The 19,701-nt window shown below is 44.4% G+C and overlaps 1 protein-coding gene across 1 annotated transcript in view; it reads right to left on the bottom strand.

Annotated features, from left to right (window-relative positions):
• Positions 1–19,701, bottom strand: part of FREM2 (FRAS1 related extracellular matrix protein 2) — a 207,279-nt gene that overhangs the window by 103,733 nt on the left and 83,845 nt on the right. The gene's annotated exons all lie outside the window — the stretch shown is intronic.

Raw genomic sequence — 19,701 nt, 5'->3', positions numbered from 1 at the left:
TGCAAAATCAATTTCCTATCATGGTAGAGATTTAACACTAAGAAACAATCAGTAACTAAGTAGTCCATGCCATATTTCATATCCACAGAATGCTGGATGCATGCATATGCATAAAAGTTGGTTAGACTACATTTGAGCTATGGCTTAAAGTAACTGGAACATGAATTTTTATCAAAATATGTTTGATGACTAAATGCTTTCTAGGGTTGAATTTATATTTCCAAGACATGTACACTAAATGCTTTGTTATCTGTCATGAGTGGGGTAAGAGGGGGTGCTGGTTATATAAAAATTCTGGTTACCCGAGGGTAGGGGGTTTTTGGCTGGATGTGAAGCAGAGGGTGGGGAGGGAGTGGAGGCGGCTGCTCGTGGAGTGGGGGAGGGGCGGGGTGGCATGCGGAGTGGCGGCAGCGGTGAGCTTTCCCCACTGCATGCGAGGTCCCTCCCCCTTTCCCTGCTGGCTGGCTAGCACTTCCGGTTAATAGAGTGTTCTGGTTACTTAAATGCCGGTTAACACTGCTTTTACTGTATTATACTACATATTATGAGGAATTTCCTAGAAATTTTCAGAGGGCCTGAAGCACAAGGCACTTATCTTAAGAAATCAAAAATGGTATCTACAATAATTCAACCTGCTGTAGCAAAACTAATGTAAATGTAAATTGTGACACACTGTTCCAGAATTGCAAACAGGCTTATTCCTGTTGCTTAGGAAATTAATCCATTTATCTACATAGCCTGCCTCTGAAGATCAATGTTTGCTCACAGAACCCAATGGCTTTTGGCCTTAATAGCTCAAAGATTATATGTCAACTATATATTATATAGCATATTTATGGAACAGATTTCACAATTTAACAGAAAATGTTTTGAGCAGAATTCAATCTGTGCATGAGATGCAAGTTGTAGGAAAGTTCATACCCTTTGAAAGCTTATGTAATTACACCTGTAGAGTTAATCACAAAAGCATGAGTTATCTATGTAATTTAAGGAAATTTAGCAAATTGCAGTTATTCTCACTCTCACATATCCCCTTCTGTTGAATCCTTTCAATATCTATATGATACTGATTAAGCCCCTAGACTGAAGAACTCAGTTGCTGGGAATCTTCTTTTTTTTTTTAGTTTTAAATTACTGCACAACCAGGATAAATTATATCCTTAACAGTGTTTGGGATATGGTATCTTGTACAATCCTGTAGCACAATGGGCTGGAACTTAAGTTATGCAAAAAATGCAAATCATGAAGGAACTCTTCCTAGGAGCAGTTTGTGGTTCCACTGCAGCTGGCTGCTGTGCATTCAGGCATTGGTAAGTGAAACCTAGCACAGCAGTGCAACCATCCAGAAAGACTGAATGGTCAAGTATGGACCAATATAGCATTCCAGAATGATACTTCTAGGTGGTGATAATGGTAACATGAACCATCAGTCTGAAGATCAGTCCATGCATCAGTGAAAAAGAGTCCCCACACAGAGTTCCCTGGCAAGGCAGATAATATTCTCATTGTTTATCAGAATAAGATGCCACCTCCATGATCTTAGTAGGGGGAAGGACAACATAAATTGGAAGAGGGAGCTTATAAGCAGGACTCTGCTCCAATTCAAGCAGCTGTTCAAAACAAGTCTTCAGAGTGCATGTGGATCTGACCAACCTTCCAGCACCACCCCAGACAGCGTGCATCTATTTTGCATGGCCTCATGGGACTTGCACAACTTTAACCTAACTTGGTGCTTACATAATTTAATCAGGTTAGGTCAATCTAAGTGCTGTTTGGGGATGTGCAGATGTTCAGGGAGGTTAAACCAGGAAAAAAATGGTGGGACCAATCTAAATTACAGGCAGTCCTTGACTTACAACGTTTCAAGTTACATTTCGCACTTACAACATTTATAAATTGACACCCACTTTCAACTTTACAATGCCAGTTTCGACTTTACAACGCTTGATCTGATGTGACACCATGCCAGCAAACAAGTTTGCTGCATCGCTCATCTCCCTGGAGAACATCTGTCCAAACTTCCTTGAACACTTTCTTTAAGAAAGCAGACAAGCTCCAGAAAAACCTGCAGCCAAGACTCCTGAGAAGACTGCAGCCAAGAACCCTTCAAAAAGTCCAACCAAGAGCCTTTCAAAAAGTCCAGCAAAGTCACCTCAAAGATGTACTTTCAAATTAATGATTGCTATTTACAATATAAATACATTAATGTAGCTATATTACTCATCTATAATTGATCAAGTACAAAATTCTGGGGTACTTTTGGTGAAAACAGGGTATCGGGCATTGGTTCAGGAACCAATCCCCCATTTATAACATTGTTTCTTATGAGAAAATTGGTTCTGAGTTACGACATTTCGGTTTAAGACGTGGTTTTCAGGAACCAATTGTGTCATAAGTCCAAGGACTGCCTGTAGTTCACTTGAGGAATTCCTAATCTAAATTAAATCGGAAATGGGTTAGTCCAGTCCAGTTTGGAGCACAGCACCAAAGCTAGGAAAAGAGTAGCTGCTTGTCCCAGCCCATAGGTGGAGGGAGAAAAAATTATTTGCGGGGGGCTGAGCGCATATGCGTGTATGTGTGTGCACCCCTCCCCCCAGCAGGTAAGTCTGTGGTGGAAGGGGCAGGGGAGGGGAAAGGGCCATGGGGCAGGAGTGGGACTGGGGCTGGCACTGCCCAGCCCAGGCAGAGCATGGGGTGGAGCTGCAAGTAGCTTGTCCTGGGGTGTGGGGAGGGGGTGGCAGCTTCCACCTCTGCATGAGCCCCAGGAGGCCATGTGGGGGGGGGTGCCCCCAGATCTGTGTGGGGCGGGCGGGCTGGGGCTGGGCCAAGCTGTGCTCAGGGCATGTGGTGGTGATGCTAGGAGGGGAGGTTGGGAGGGAAACAGTGAATTTTGGGAGGGATGCAGCGTTCCCCCTCTGTAGCCCCACTCCCAGTGCTGCTGCCATCTGCCCCAAGCGCAGCCCAGCACAGCCCAGCCCTCATTTGGAAGAGCCTGGCACAACCTCGACCCCAGCCCACAGCAGCAGCCTGCCCTGCCCTGCCCAGATCCGGGACACACGCCCTCATGCCTCCCAGGGTGTGTGTAAAAGCAGGAGCTGTGCCCCCTGGACAAGCTGCTCGTGGCTCAGCCCCATACCCCGATCTGGCTGTGCAGCACCTGTCCCTCCCCCAGCCCCAGCCTCAAGCCCCCTCCTCTCACCGCTACGTGTGCACCCCTCCCCACCCCTGCTGCAGCTGCCGGAAGCCTGCGGCCAGGCTGCCTTGTGGCCCTACCACTGCACCACGTTTCGGGGGAGGCAACACCCTGTTATCCCCACCTTCTACCACCTATGCCCCAGCCCCGAGGCTGCACTTCTCCTATCTTTCTGATCCTGACTGAGTTTTTTTTTTAACCTCTCAACCCTAGATGAATAATCACCTCCCTGATTCCTTCAAACTTGCTAGCCCCCCTGATCCCACCTGCCCTCTCCCACATCCCAAGTTGCTTACCATGTTCCTGGTGCAGCTCCCAGCACCATTGAACATGCACAAAAGCTGCTCCTGATCTACAATCACACAGCTTAAAGTAAATTGTTTGATCATAGATCTGATGCAGTGAGCATCTGTATGTCTGCCACATTTAGACTAATCTAACCTTCCTGAACGTCTGTATAGCATGCACTTAGATCAACCTAACTAGGGAGCTAAGTGTAAGGTCTGCACTTGGGCAAACTAAGTTAGATTGGGTGGCCATTTTTAACATGATCTAACCTCCCCCGAATCTCCCCAAACATCTGTCTGTACTGTTTGGCCCTCTGGCTTGCATGGGAGAATATGCATTCTGGTCCTACTTGCTGTATGTGGCTGAATAGCATGGTGTGTTTGGATAACTGCTATCCACACTTTCCACTGCTATCTACTGAGGGAAAAAATCCCCCTAAAACTGTTGTAATTGAAGACCTGGAAGTAAAATATTTTCTTTCAACTGTACAGAAATACTTTAAGTGGTTCAAAACATTCACATTTCCACTACCAAAGACACAAATGGAAGATTTATTTTCTATTCATTTTTATGTATTAAAAAACCTGCAGCCTTTTCAGTTACTTCAAGCCTGCTTCCAAGATGAGCCTCTATCTCTCTTTATGGAGCCGACTATCAGAAACAAGCACTGAATTTGTATGATCTGTCTAATGTGAAAGCTATATTAAGTAAATGAAAGGAAAAATCATTGTCAGAGTATTGCCCTGCAATCCTTACCCTACTTATGATTGTTCTTTTGATCTTTACCAACGGTTGAAGAGAAAGGCAATGCTTACAAATGCATGCATTCATAATTCCCATGCAGTGTCTACACTTCAAGTATGACAGTTAAAACATTGAATATAACTTTCCCTTTTATGTTAATTAAGCCTCTACTTACATCAGCTTAAACATAGTTCTGCTATCTCAGTGAAGGTCAGGGCTGGTATCTTTTATTAGTTTTGAAAAGCAAAGGCAAGGGATATTTTAATGCTCTGCTGTAGACACAGGCTCATAACATTTCTAAGAGAGGATTTATGGTGTTGTAACAAGTCTTTTAAATTTCCTGTTCAGGATCATAAACAGTTAAAATGTAGTCTATATTTACATAAAAGTTTAATGTATGACAAAACTATTACTTAAGCAAAAAAACAAACAAACTGATGTTAGGAATACGAATAAACAGACCACTATCAAACCCATTTGTATTTCACCTCTGATATAAAGGTTCCTTAAATTTACTTTGCTGGAAACCTAAGAATAAAGATTAGAACAGTCAGAAATAACTAACTGTAACATTTTATATTGTCCCATGATCGCCTCTTGGAGAAACTGGCCAATTGCTGCCTTGGGTCCTCCACGATCCACTGGCTGGAAAATTGGCTCCGGGGTCGGACCCAGAGGGTAGTAATTGATGGAAGTCACTCGTCGTGGTGTCCTGTGATCAGTGGGGTCCCCCAAGGCTCTGTCCTTGGATCCATACTGTTCAACATCTTCATTAATGATGTGGACACTGGATTCAGAAGCGGACTGGCCAAGTTCGCCGATGACACCAAACTTTGGGGCAAAACATCCACACCAGAAGACAGGCGGGTGATCCAGGCTGACCTGGACAGGCTCAGCAAGTGGGCGGACGAGAATCTGATGGTGTTCAACGCTGATAAATGCAAGGTTCTCCACCTTGGGAAAAAAAACCCGCAGCATCCTTATAGGCTCGGCAGTGCTATGTTGGCTAGCACTATGGAAGAAAGAGACTTGGGGGTCATCATTGACCACAAGATGAACATGAGCCTGCAATGCGATGCGGCGGCTAGTAAAGCAAGCAAAACGCTGGCTTGCATCCATAGATGCTTCTCAAGCAAATCCCGGGACGTCATTCTCCCCCTGTACTCGGCCTTAGTGAGGCCGCAGTTGGAGTACTGTGTCCAGTTTTGGGCTCCACAATTCAAAAAGGATGTGGAGAAGCTTGAGAGAGTCCAGAGAAGAGCCACACGCATGATCAGAGGTCAGGGAAGCAGACCCTACGATGACAGGCTGAGAGCCCTGGGGATCTTTAGCCTGGAAAAGCACAGGCTCAGGGGTGATCTGATGGCCACCTACAAGTTTATCAGGGGTGACCACCAGCATCTGGGGGAACGTTTGTTCACCAGAGCGCCCCAAGGGATGACGAGGTCGAATGGTCACAAACTACTTCAAGATCATTTCAGGCTGGACATAAGGAAGAACTTCTTTACTGTCCGAGCCCCCAAGGTCTGGAACAGCCTGCCACCAGAGGTGGTTCAAGCGCCTTCATTGAACACCTTCAAGATGAAACTGGATGCTTATCTTGCTGGGATCCTATGACCCCAGCTGACTTCCTGCCCTTTGGGCGGCGGGCTGGACTCGATGATCTTCCAGCAGGACTTAAATTAAAGTCTTCACTTACGTAAACCTACTGGCTTTGTTAAAATATGTAAAATGCAGTGTTGCTTACCATAGGCCATGTGCATTCTTGTACTAAATTATAAACTTAGGTGAATACATTTATATTTTAACTCTTTCCTATTTTACTTTGTGTTTATGTATGAGGTTGATAAGAAAAAATATACAAATAATTTAAAGAGTCAGATGTTGTTCTGAGAATGAAAACTCTTTTATTTTAATTTCAGATCTCTGTGAGAACAGGATGCCACTAAGCTGAATCCTGCATGGGCCACTTAAAAATATAACAATCAACAAAACTACATTAGAAAAAAACATTATTAGACATTGCAATCAATGTAAAGTATGCAAAACATAGGAAAAGCCAGAAATATGGTTGATTATAAAATGTTCATTTGAACCCTTGCTTACTTAACTAGCAGCACTGATTATAATAATAAACTACATGCTGGTAAATACATTAAGGGAGCTTGCACTACTCACCAGCATTATATGTAGGGCTTAGCCAAGCATTTACCTGCTGTGCAAACAATTAAGGTCCTATAACTCAGTGACAGTCTTACTTTTCTTCCCCTCTCAGATAAGTGCTTGTATTACAAATACAGCAGAGATTTGGAGAGGGACGCCATTATCAGTGCAATTGTAAAACTGAAAAGGACTGGAGGCCAAGTTACAATGAGATAAATCCAAAATAGCTACCATGATTTCTATGAAATTTGGTGTCTATGGTAGAGTTATGGTGACACTTAACATCCACTGCTTACATCTAAATCCAATGGACGACAAATTAATCACATGCTTTTGTTCATTTTTAGGACAGCTACATCCAGAAAAAGGAACTCCCAGAAAATATCATATCATTTGGCATCTCCAGCTGCAATTATTGAATGTGAAAGCTTATGTCAAAAAGTGGAGGGAAGGAGGAAGGATTACATTAAGAGATAAAAATCCCCAAGGAGGTACAGAAGGAAAAATACCATACAACTTTCTGGTTCCTTTAATTTACCTATCTCTGGTGGTCATTTATACTTAAAAAAAATAAAAGCTACCTTAAAAAAACAGGTCAGATATCTAGCACTCATTTCTCTGGTGCAAAAAAATCATGACATTACTTCAAGAGAGCTAAGGCACAGAAGGCAGACTCACTCCCAGAAGGGCTACTCAACACCCTTCCCAGAAAACTTCTAGGAATCAGCCTGCTCTCTATTTGTATTTCGTTCTGTGTTGGTGCACTGTGGTGGCAAGATAATATAAGCAGAGAAGGGCAGCTCATACAGGTTAGGCTAGAAGCATAGAATCATAAGACGAAAGGACCTCATGGTTCCTTTGGTCCAACCCCCTACATGAATATAAGATGACTCCTAAATCATCTCTGACCAGTGATTATCCAGACTCATCTTGAAAAACTCCAGTGAATAAATATCCACAACTGCCCTGGGCAGTCTATTTCACTGCTTCACCATTCTAATGGTAAGGCAGTTTTTCCTGATATCTAATCTAGATACACTTCCCTTTAATTTAAAATTATTGCTTTGCATTCTTCCCTCTATGGCAAAGGAGAACAGTTGTACTCCTTCCTTATGGCAGCCTTTCAGATATTTGAAAACTGCTATCATGTCCTTGCCTTAATTGCCTTTTCTCCACCCTAAACATGCTTAACTCTCTCACCCTTTCTTCACAGTTTACCTTCTAATACCTTTATCATTTTTGTAAGCTCCCTTTCTCTCCCCTTCTACCCCCTTGGCCCACCAATGCCACTGTCCCTGGTTGCCAAGGGGTTGCCAAGTGTTCCAGAGCAATTCCTGGCATGTTCCAGCTAGGTTGCTTGTCTTGGGGAGATGAGCTCAGCTGGGACAATGGCAGTGGCAGGAGTGATGGTGGGCACTGAGTTGGTGGGGGAATACCTGGGGGGCGGGGACAGGACACTCGGTAGGAAGAACTCACCTGCTGCTCCCCATGCAGCTTGGCTAGGTTGGGGCAAGAGTGCTTCTGGAGCTAGCCTAGTCCCTGGGACGCAGGAGATGGGGGAGAAGAGAAGGGGAGGGGAGGAGGATGACACATGCTACTGAGCTTGGAGAGGAAGGGAAATGGGGGGATTCTAATCTGGTTCAGAGACTTAAAAGAGGCCCTGGCTGCTGCTTCCGTGGTATGGTCCAAAAGGGGGGTGTGGTCAGACTAATGTACTCCCACTGGATCTGTCCCTTAGATGAGGCCTAACCAGTTCAAAGTAAAATGGCCTTATCACCTCCTCTGTTTTACACCTAAAAATTCTGGTGATGTAGCCCAAAACTGCACCTCTATTTTTTTTTTTTTAGTGACACCCCAGTTGAAGTGACTGACATATGAGAATGTCGAATGGGACTTTATCAAAAGCCTTCCAAGTCCAAGTCCATTATGTCCATTGCATTTCTCTCATCTACCCAACTAATAATTTTGTCAAAGAAGGAGAGGAAGCAGGTTTGGCATGATTTGATCTCAACAAATCCATGTTGGCTGCTTGTGATTTGCCCTTCTTCCTCCAGATGCTTGCAAACTGACTTCTTCATAATTCACTCCAGTATTTGCTCCCCAGGACTGACCCCAGGCTAACAGACCTATAATTCTCCAGATTCTCATTTTTGCATTTTTTAAAGAAGGGCACTATATTGGCCCTTTTCCCATCATCTGCCACGTCATCCATCGCCCAAAAAATGATAAATAAATGAGAACACTATATAAATCATCAGTCCAGAACTAAAGAGAGGAAAATTGTGATTGCTGCCTGACCATCAACTATCATGTGATCTTCCTTGGTCTTTGGACTTTGTGCATATTTGCTTGCTTCCACTGTTGCTCAATATATATAGCACAACAGGAGAGGACATTAATGCCTAGGCCTTGTTTGAACAAGAGGATTAGACGGGAAAGGGGATAGACTTCAGAAATCCTTAACATCAGCAACTCTCCTAAGAGGCTGAGATACTGCTCCTTTTTTGGTTCATCTGAGTGAAATTAGCCTTAACAGTAGTTTTCTCAAAAACACAATTAAATATGGGTACACAGAACCAGAAGATGCTTCCTTGGCCGTTGACTCCAGGCCCCCATGTTTAAGGACACTCATTAATCAGAAGAATCCCCCAAATCGCCCTCAAACCCTTATTCTCAACTATAAGGAACAAAATCAAAAATACCAGAAAACACCCTACAAAATGCCATGGGTAAAAACATGGGCAGCGATGGCATAAGAATGCTCTGCATACAGTATCTGCAATAAGAGAGTTTTCATGAATTGACCTGGATTGGTGAACGTGACTTACGTTTTGTCTTAAATATGTACTAAGCATAAGGTAAGCAACTTCAGGGTAGTCATCCCAGCATAACCTAAACAGCAAAGTGTGCTGAAAGTACACCCACAGTAGCACTGTTTTTATTTATAACAAGTAGCTATCTGCTTTTCCCCAAGATTTAACATGCCGTGACTCATTACATTGTTCTACACATACATCTCGTCTGCCCAGTCTGGGAACTTCAAGAGGAAGTTAAATGGAGAGAACACTTTAATATATCCTTCCTCTGGGCAAACAGTACCAATCAAAAGAAGAACTGAAATAAATTTAAAATAACAAAAGAGCATAAAATGGATCAATAGATCATAAAGAAAACAATTAATTATAAAATAACTATTATTCTAGTAATGATGTGTACACTTCAAAAATTATGGAGAGGGAAGGGTTATTTTTTTTGTTGAAACCTTGCACTCTTTTACTTTTCACAGCTTTAAATGCTTGAATTACTTGGCTTGTGGAATGGACAAACAAAATGTTAACAGTGCCTACCACTCAACTGTAGACACCAAGGCAGTGTTTGTGAGTTTTTTGCAAGCTGGACAGAAAAAGTTAAAAAATAAAGATTTGCAGTAGAGGGTTTAAAATCTGGTAAGATCCACTTACTACATTTCCATTGTATACAGGGCTCATAGTGGATATTATTCTGCTGTATCACACACTGGAGATGATGAGTGAAGCTGAAGAAACTGTGAGTGAGTAGGCAAATTGTAAGCATTTTACTGAAGAAAAGCAGATTGATAGTTTGCTTCAGGACAGAGGTCAGAGCATAGAGGATGGGTAGATAAACAGATAATACTTAAGAATGAATGCCCATGAGACTTTTGACAAGAAAATAGAGGATCATCACATCTTGACTGATGTGATTGCCTACGAATGCATGTTTCATTGCAGTCATCTCAGTTAACAGCTACCAATAGCTCAGGGGTTGGTGGTTGCCTCATGGTATATAGCATGACAAAGTAACATGATAACTACATGCTAATGTGTGAATATGAAGTGTTTTGAAGACAAACCACATGGTTGCATGTCGGAAAAGAAAAGAAAAATTTATATATCTAGAAACTAGTTTCCTCTGGACATGCACTGAACAGCACTGACACTGCAGGCCCCACTGTGTCCAGAACAGCTCCCTAACCCAGATCTTTATCTTGTTCTAGTTAACATGATGAGGATGCATCAACACATTTCTACAAACTAGCATTTGGTCAGGAGCTACGTCAGAAGGCCATACAGGCACCTCTTTCCATCATAAAATGGTAATTATCGCTCAAGGGTTTTCTTTACTTGCTGCCTTCAAATCCAGCTCTTCACAAATTATTTTGATTGTCCCTCCTTTAGACTCTTCTCACTAGTCAGGGTGACTGATTTGAGGGTTGTATGAGTATTGCTCCTTGTTGACCGCAAAGGAAGCGCTATAAAAGAGCTTGCTTGCTCTTACCCATACAAACTATTGATGGACCTCTAACCATCTGTCACAGTCTCACTTCTGATTCACATACTAGGGACCTTTATGCCTTCACGGGAACTCTATTTGGGTAAACTAAACTTGAAATAGCTGCAGAGTTCTCTGCCATGGGAAGCTACTTTAGGATTATAGTTCATTTCTTCTCTGTGTCAATTCTCATTTTCCCTATTTGTGGAGCATATCAGTTCCCGAGTGATTCTGCTCAATGAGTAAAATATATATAGCGAGCTATACAGAGGATTTTATAAATTTATTTTAAGAAAAGTATTTCTGGCAATTCTAACAGAATTTTCCATGCTACTATAACCTCATATGCTATAGGTACAGTGTATTCTTGCTCCAATTAAAGAAAATAAAGATCTACAGTGAACATTTTTTCTACCACAAATATAATTTGCTAAAAGACATGTTTAGAGAATAGGTAACAAATATTCATTATTCACAATACCTGGGCACCACAACAGCCACAATTAATCTGCTGTGGAACATAATTAGAACCCACATGTGCTGTAAAATTAGCTTTGTTTGGTCTAGAGATCCTAATGGCAGAAACAAAATGCATAAGCAAAGCCAGTCAATTAAATTTTCCATAAAATGTGCTTTAAAATTTTTCTAAACCACCTACAAGGTTCAAGTCAGATTATTTTATCTGAAGCCAATAAAAGGCTTCAACTTTATAAGCCCTTTTCAAATATTCTGTAATAAGATTCCACCACTAAAACAACTTGCTGACTTCTCCCTTTTTGAACCTTTCCTCCTTCATATATGCCACTGCAACCCTATACGTTCTTAGAGTAACAAAGAATCAAAAACTCTAATTAACCCTTATCTCAAAACAACGGATTCTCTGACTTCTCACAAGACAACACACACTTCCTGTCATTAAAGATTTGGTTTATCCTGATTGAATGTAATTGCTGGGTATTCAGTGAACTGCACACAGAGAAGAAAAAAAACATGTAGCTTTCAGCTGCTGCTATAACCCTAGAAACAAGTTGTAATGGCTCTATTTGCCAGAATTCAGAATGAGCAAATGTTTGAAGTAAAGTTTCTTAAACCTGAAACATACAGTGTAGTTGCACTGCAAGAAAAAAGTGATGGGGGTCAGTAGAAGTTGAAAAAGCAAAATGCAAAATTCCATCTGCCTGTTAATTACTATGGCGCTGTGTGCTATATAATTATCAGGGGTTAATTCCAGGAGGAACTAACAGACAAGCAACTGCTTTCAATGCCCCTTCTCTCCGTGTCCTGATAATTAAAGGATAAGATACGGTAGTAAGTTTTTGAAAGCCAATATTCAAATCTCTTGGTGGACTGGAGAAACTAGTTTAACCACGTTTAAGAGATTGAGGACAGGGCAAAGAACCAGAATGGGATATAGGAAGAATAGGAGGGGAAGAAGTATAGAGAGAGAACTACAGATCAGAAAGCAGAAAGTCCTCTAGCAGGGATCTGGATTTTCCATGTGCCACGCAAAAATACAGCAAAACCCAGATTTTCTCATTTTAAGGGGAAAAACCTGGATTTTCTCCTTTTAAGGAGAAAAATGTGGGAAATGGTGGGTTTCCCCTTGCAGGCTGGCAGAGTTCCAGCCTGCAAGGGGCTAGGGGGGTGATCAGCAGGGGGTGCCATATGCACGTACACATGCACATGGCAACCACGCAGCCTGGAGAGCAGCTCCCCACGGGTAAATCTGGCAGTGGGGAAGGGGAAAGGAGAGAATTGTGGCCCCTACATAGTGAGGAAGGGAGGGAGGGAGTTAGGCAGGGCTGGGGCTGCTACCCAGCTGGGGTGGTGCATGGCGCTTGGGGCTGGAATGCACAGCAGCAAGGCCCATGCGGGGAGCGGGATGGGGCCGCAGACAGCTTGTCGGGTGGGGTGGGGGACAGGCAGAGGCAGCCAGGCTCCCTGCTACTGTAGGCGCTCCTGGGAGGCATGTGCCCCCCAGATTTGTGCATGGGGCAGGGGCGAGCTGCCCACTGCGACCTCGGGGCTTTCTGCCCTGCTGCCCTCCCCACAGGGCCTCTGCAGCCCAGCAGGTGGAACTCAGCACAGTAGGGCAGAGTGCAGCAGGGAAGATTGATGCCACTACTGCAAGTCCCGCACTGCCATGGTGAGGTGCCCCTTGCCTGCTTGGCAGCAGAAGGGTGGTGGCAGGGAGCTGTGCCCCTGGCTGCTGCCAGGTGGTCAGGAGGGGGCATGCCATTGAGGCGTGGAGTTCCCAGTGGTGGCATGAATCTCCCTGCCTGGACTCACTCTGCCCCGACACATGGGGTCTCTCACGCAGGGCCGCGGAGGCCCCCAGGGGGAGGGCAGCAGGGTAGGGAGTCTGAGTCGGCAGGGGGCAGCCCCCATCCACACCCCCATTTGATGGGCTCCACTCTAGCCATGCCACCCATGAGGGAGTGGGATCCAGGTTCATTGAATCGCCACAGCAGCTGCCACCTCCCATGGACAGTAGCTGGGACTTGGGTGCTGCTGGCGGAGCAGGGGGCTGCAGACCCAGGATCCTGGCCCTGTAGCCCTGGCAGCTGCAGACCCTCTTTAGCAGGGCTGGTGAGGTAGAAAGCTGTGGGGAGTGAGGGACACCAGCAGGGCAGGGGGGATGTGAATGGAGAGTAAGGGGCAATGGCATGGGCATGGCACTGACATCAGGGCTGCTCAGTGCCAGAAAGCAGTGGGGTGGTCAGGGGACAGCCGCAGCTGGACCCACATCTTGGTGAGCAAAGCGGGCAAGGGGAACTCTGATTTTCCATGATAAAAAACGTAAAATCAAATGCCAAAATTGATAGGTATTTAGAATTTATTTTATTCTCATGATTAAGGCACTGGTAAGCTTCCAAACTGCTTTAAAATTGTAAATATATCAATATAATAAAACTGATATATATATATATATATATATAGAGAGAGAGAGAGAGAGAGAGAGAGAGAGAGAGAGAGAGTTTCAGTGTAATCATGGAAAAAACGTGAATTTTGGGGGGGTTAATCAGAGAATTTGTGATAGTAAAACAGAGAAAACCAGGATCCTTGCTTATAAGAGCCAGTTTATGGAAAACCTGGGATCCCCTAAGCTTTAGGCATGACTTATGTATGTAGATTGGTTGGGTGTTAAGAACTCTTTGTTCTGGTTATCAGGGGTGCGCAAAATGGGGCATATTCGATTCGGATTTGGATTCAGCCCAAATCGAGGACAGTGATTCAATTAGTTGATTCGGATCAGTGTCCCTGATTTGATTTGGCCGATCCAAATCTGAAGATTCGATGCTGATTCAAAGAATCAGCAATTCGGCCAGAGACACAGCTTTAAATGTTTTTTCTACATACCTCGAGGTACCAGGCACAGCTTGTGAATGCTGCGATGCTGGGGTAGATGAAGCATCCCACAGGAGCGCAAGGGCCCCCCCCCACATGCTTGGCAGTGAACCTGGAAGTGGACCAGAAGTACTTACGGTCCACTAGGGAGTGCGCTGGGTCCCCCCCCCGGCTTGGTGATCGGCTGCAGGGGGACTCTGCATGCCCCCCCGCCCCAGATTCAGGAGGCATCAGTCACCGAGTCGGGGGGGAGCAAGGGAAGTGCCCCCCACCCCTCCACGTGCTCCCCGGCAGACCCAGAAGTGGACCAGAAGTGCTTTTGGTCCACTTCCGGGACTGCTGTCAAGCATGCTGGGGAGCCCCCCGTGCTCCTGTGGGATGCCTGATCTGCCCCACCATCTCAGCGTTGATGAACTGCCTAGTACCTTGAGGTATGTAGAAAAAACATTTAAATTTGTGTCGATGTCCGAATTGTTGGATCTTTCCAAATCTCTCCAAATTGATTCGGAGGGTTCCAATTCGATTCAGAGAGATTAAAAGGTCTCCCGATTCAATTCAGATTCAGAGATTTAGCCACCGAATCAGGCCAAATCTCCACCGAATCGAATCAGGGACTGAAGCTTCACACAGCCCTGCTGGTTATGCTGTGGAGATAGAATGATTCTTTGTTTTGAAAAGGCTGTTCTATGTCCTTGGAAGCCAGGCACTGATCACAGCATCACAAAAAGCAAGATTTTCAAAGCAGCCATACTGAATAAGGCTGCTTAACTACTGCAGTTGATGCACCAAGTATCATTATTTACTCAAATCCAAGGTAAGGTTTTTCCCTATTCAGCACTGGAAGGAGGTATAAGGGAAAGCCCCTCGTCTTAAATTTTAGTACAAGGTGCAGGGTGGGGGAGGGCAGGCAGCTGCTGCAGCTCTGGAGGCAGCCCCAACCCACTTCCTATCCCACACCACATCTGCACCCCACCTGCAGCTGCCTGCCCCTGCCTATGCCCTGTCCCACCCCCTGCCTTCCTCCACACTTCCTATTCAGCCCCCCTGGCATTGCCCCTCTCTGACACCTTTGCCCCTTCCCTCACTTCTTGCCAATGATTACCTTCAGTTAAGACTCCAGTCCCTGCCTGGCTCTGGCTCTGGCTCAGGTCAGGGCCGAGCTGCTGTGGCTGCAAATGCTGTTGCCAGGCTGGGCAGGGGCTGGAGCCAGGATTTACTCCATGCCCTGAGCCACAGCAGAGCTGGAGCTGAAGCCACAACTAAGGGTAAACAGTGGCAGTGGGGAGCAGGCCAGGCAGAGGTGGGGCCAAGTTGTGAGGGAAATAATTGAGGGGACAAGTAGCAGGGGAGGGAAAGTGACAGAGGGCACAGGCAGTGTGGGGTCATAGGCATGGGGAGAGGTGGCAAGGGCAGAGGGCACAGGCATTGCAGAGGAGCAGGTGGTAAGCGGGGGGTCAGGCATAAGTCAGGGGGGTCAGGTAAGTGGGGGTTGGTACTGGAGGAAGCAGGTGGATAAGTGGGAGGGGTGAGGCAGGGTGCAAGGGGTGGGGGTCATGCTGCTTGATCCCTCACTACCTGCCACTCTACTGCTGCTTTCCTAGGACTAAGGTGACTCTCCAAATGTTATATTCTGTACATGGAAAATTATAACAAATTTATAAACTTTCAATATATAGAATTCAATTATTGCAGGGATCATCTTAAATTTGAAATTGTCTTGGATTCTGATAAATATGGTACTTTATCTTCAGGCCCAGTCTGTGAGTGGGAGAAATGTGTGGATGTGTGCGTGTGGATGTTTGCATGTGCGTGCACACTGCCTCAGGTCATGTGAAGGCAAAGCTTGTTAGTGGAGAGGTACATAGGGAAGGTGGTGCCATGACATACCATATCTGCTACTTGATACAGTTCCAAGCTCCTTTTCCCAATGTTTAAATGTCACAACTAAATTATTACAAAGAAAAATTAGGGTTTTTTTATTGTTTTTTTTTTTTTTTTAACTTTTCATTAATAACTTACTTTTTTGTGTAATCCCAAAGTAACCTTGAAATACTTGCAACTCTATTGTGAATAGTACAAGGAAAGATAACCTATACCTTTCAAACTGTCTTGTTTGCTTTTAAACAATGCCCATTTTACCTAGATCTTAATGTTTTTCTCCCCTCTCCATAGGGATCCACACCCTGTGCCGCCCTCAGGAAAAAAAAATAAAGCACCTGGCTTAGTAAGATTTCATGCATGCATAGCCTGCAGCAATAAGCAAATTTATTAGATCTCTGGCAACACATTCTTAAAATAAACTTAATAGTCTTCAGGTCTCTGTTCAGACTACAGCTTAATTCTTTTTGTGGCGCCAGACAACCCTCTCCAAAGAGCAGAGACTGTGGAAATGAAAATAAGGTTTATTCAACTCTATCACAAAAAAGCAGGTTCAGCACCACTTGCTTATTTAATACCTTTGTGTGAGGATCACTTTTGGTTAATATTTGTCAAACAGTGCCCCACACGTTATCAGACACGTATTAACACAGATGAAAAATTCACTGCAATTAAGAAGCCTAATCAGGTAAAGTATTGAAATTCAAGGGTTCTGAGCAGTTCACCAGAGCAGATCCCAGTCTATTACATGGGTAATTTTAGAGTATACCGTGGCCTCAGTAAGGCCAGTCATTACACTTTTACCCATATACGTGGTCAAAAAGGGGTCTATATTCATAACAGAACAGAAGTTCACCCCACATAGAATGGTTTAAAAATGGTGAAGCCTGGTCTAAGATTTGGCCCCGCTCCCTCCAACCAAATGGCAAATATATGTTCAGTTCACTACCAATCTAAACTATGCCGCTTACAGAAATCTGCATAAATTAGATCAATTCTGCCTTGGGCTTTTTGAATGTCTGTACCCGGCCTAATAGAACAAGATGACAATTGAAAAATAAAAAGCAAAATGGCATATTGTATCATATGAACAACTTTAAAGAAAACAAATTATTTTCCCATTTTCAAACTTTCCCCCCCCATTTTCAAATTATTTTCCCATTTTATAATTGCCCCAGTTATGCTAATGTGTAGTTAACATTTAAGAAGTGAGCTGCATCATTACTTCAAAAAGACTACTCATATACTTAACATTAAGGGCATGAATAAGTACCTTCTTGATTTGGGGGCCTTAATTTGTACATATGAATTTGTAATAGCTATTTGTAGTAAATTAATTAGCAACATTTTTAACCAGTTTAAAACTGGCTGTTGAAAGCTACATCTCTGAAGAACATTTCTTTCATTTTCTAGATTCTGGAGACTTCAGCTTTAGAGTCCAAATATAATAATTTTTAAAAACCTTTATAATGAAAATTGAAGAGATTTAGTTTTATTTTATCACACATTAGATAATACTTTGACATTTGGACAGCATTCTTGCTGTAACTGAATTAGCTTCCCTGGAAGAACTACACTTTCTTTCTCCATGTCAGAGTGATTGAACTGGTTTGTTATTAAGAAAGCATCTTTAAAGGATATGAATTTTGGTTTCTTCACTGTTCTGGCAATACAACAAATGAAATGTCAGACTGACTGGAACAGAAAAAAATGCCAGGTGATTTCATTTAACATTTACTTTTAATTTATTGTAGATTAATTGTCCTGGGTAATGTTTAATACTTAAGTTTTATTATTATTTGATCAACCCCCTTTGTGCCTGTGCTTTCTTTAAAACCATGCCAACCCTACAACCGTAACCTTTGCAGGTGATTTAACTTTACCAAGAAAAGGCAAAATAAATAAAAATGGGCTTTTAGTTTTGATGCAGAAAACAAAGACAACAAAAGGGTTCATTTTTAAAAATCATTATAACGTTACATCCCAACTGACCTTATAAAGAAGGTATTTAAAGATATTGGGTCTAGAAAACCACTTCAATATCTGCTAACAAAGAAAACACCATTGCTTGCCCACATTAACTTAACAGACATTAATTTAACAGATAAAAATAATAAGGCTTTTGATGCTATTATGATACACAAAAAAATAGAAAAAAATCCCCCAAAACAAACTGCCACATTTTTGCCTCTCTCTGTATGTGCATATATGTGTATACACACACAGATGCCTACACTCCAGCCCTACTCTTTCTACTCTATAGAGAGATAGGTCTGGAGTAGCTCCCCCCACCTCCAGTGGCTCCTCCTCCTCCTGCCCCTACTGCGCTGTTCTGGCCAGCAGATAGGACAAGGAAGCAGCAGCGGGTGGGGAGGGGAAGCTGCAGCTGGGTGGCTCCTGCCCCAGCACACGGGGCTCCAGTTCCGGGTCCCAAGTGCCTTTGACCCACTCTGCCTGCCCAGCGCAATGAACAGCCACGGGCAGGTGACTGAGTGGATGGAAGGCAGCCATGCTGGGAAGCTGTGCACACTGGGGCCAGGTTAGATGCAGGCAGGAGTGTGGCACAGGCTGTCCCAGGTGAGAGTGGGCAGGGCTCAGAGCCATGTGAAGTGCTGCAGGGGCAGCCGCAGGCCAGATGTGGGGGGCAGACTGCACCTTCACCTGCACTGCACCACCCAGGTGAGCGCTGCTGCATGTGCCCACGGCCCCCTCTTCCTCCCTCTCTCCCTCTATCCCCAGCTGGCTCCCAGGACCTAGTGTGCAGGGCAGCCCCTCCACAGGTGCACACCACCCTCAAAGACCCCGCTATTACCCACCACACACAATATACAAGAGTAAGACTTTCTTTTGAGCTATTATGCAATTGCCTTTACATACACTACTCAGAAAAACCTAAATCAGAACAAAAATCTTTTTTGAAATTAAATGAAAATATTATAGCAGATGTTTGATTTTTAATATACAACTTGTTTTTTTTATCTATAATTTGTTAAAATGATATCTTCTGAAAGAATGTATGCGTGTAGCCCTCAACAGATCACCAAAACTCATTAAGTGGCCCACTAGCTGAAATAACTTCCCATCCCTGAGCTGGAGTGTTGTTCTAGATACTAGCAAATTGCCTGTAATGAATGACATGGGGGGAGGGGGTGATGGGTGGGGATGGAGTGCCACCACCCAACACCCTACAGTGCTGCCGCTCCACCTCTGCCGCGTGCGCCCCCCACCCCCCAAATTCCTCCCAAACACGCATCTGGCCCTGTGGGTCCCCCCGTGTCCAGCCCTGTGGCCCTCCACCACTCCTGGTGTGACCCTGTGCACCTTCCCCACCCCCTACTGCTCCAAGGGGGTGATGGGTGGGGATGGAGTGCCACCACCCAACACCCTACAGTGCTGCCGCTCCACCTCTGCCGCGTGCGCCCCCCACCCCCCAAATTCCTCCCAAACACGCATCTGGCCCTGTGGGTCCCCCCGTGTCCAGCCCTGTGGCCCTCCACCACTCCTGGTGTGACCCTGTGCACCTTCCCCACCCCCTACTGCTCCACCCTGTGGTAAAAATACATTATGACCTGGGCCTCACTTGAGTAATAACTGTATGAGTCCCTCATGATCCCTTGTGTAAGAAGCACGAGGCCTTACGACTGAGTTGTGGGTTTCTTTTTCCTTCTTGCTTGCTCTGCATTTTGTAACCATACTTGCCTAATGCCCTGAAGTTACACTAAGGTATAAGGTTACTAAAAGACATTAACTTTGCCGCAGTTCCCCTTTTCCTCTGCGCATGCGACAGAACTTTTTGC

Source organism: Alligator sinensis, unplaced genomic scaffold (genome assembly GCF_000455745.1).
Source record: "Alligator sinensis unplaced genomic scaffold, ASM45574v1 scaffold1031_1, whole genome shotgun sequence".
Taxonomy (NCBI): Eukaryota; Metazoa; Chordata; order Crocodylia; family Alligatoridae; genus Alligator; species Alligator sinensis.
Note: the sequence above shows the minus strand (reverse complement) of the source record. Positions and strands in the feature narration are given on the sequence as shown.